Genomic DNA, 487 nt, shown 5'->3' on the forward strand with positions numbered 1-487 from the left:
TACAGGCGTGAGCCACCGCGCCCGGCCTCATATTCTATTTCTTTTACCACCTAATCTCTTAAGTAGGGGACCCATAATCAGGATAATGATTTCGTTACTCAACTTTTTTTCTTTTTTTTTTTTTTGAAATGAAGTTTCACCTTTGTTGCCCAGGCTGGAGTGCAATGGCATGATCTCAACTCACTGCAACTTCTGCGTCCCGGGTTCAAGTGATTCTCCTGCCTCTGCCTCCCAAGTAGCTGGGATTACAGGTGTGCACCACCATGCCAGGCTAGTTTGGTATTTTTTTTAGTAGAGACAGGGTTTCACCATGTTGGTCAGGCTGGTCTCGAACTCCTGACCTCAAGTGATCCACCTGCCTCGGCCTCTCAAAGTGCTGAGATTACAGGTGTCAGCCACCATGCCCAGCCTCATTACCCACCTTTAATTGCTTGTCTTCTGTATCCCTCTTCCTCTGTCTCACAGACATAGTTCTCTCTAAGTGCAT

This window comes from Sapajus apella, unplaced genomic scaffold, assembly GCF_009761245.1.
Source record: "Sapajus apella isolate SASKATOON/1434 unplaced genomic scaffold, GSC_monkey_1.0 scaffold71, whole genome shotgun sequence".
Taxonomy (NCBI): Eukaryota; Metazoa; Chordata; class Mammalia; order Primates; family Cebidae; genus Sapajus; species Sapajus apella.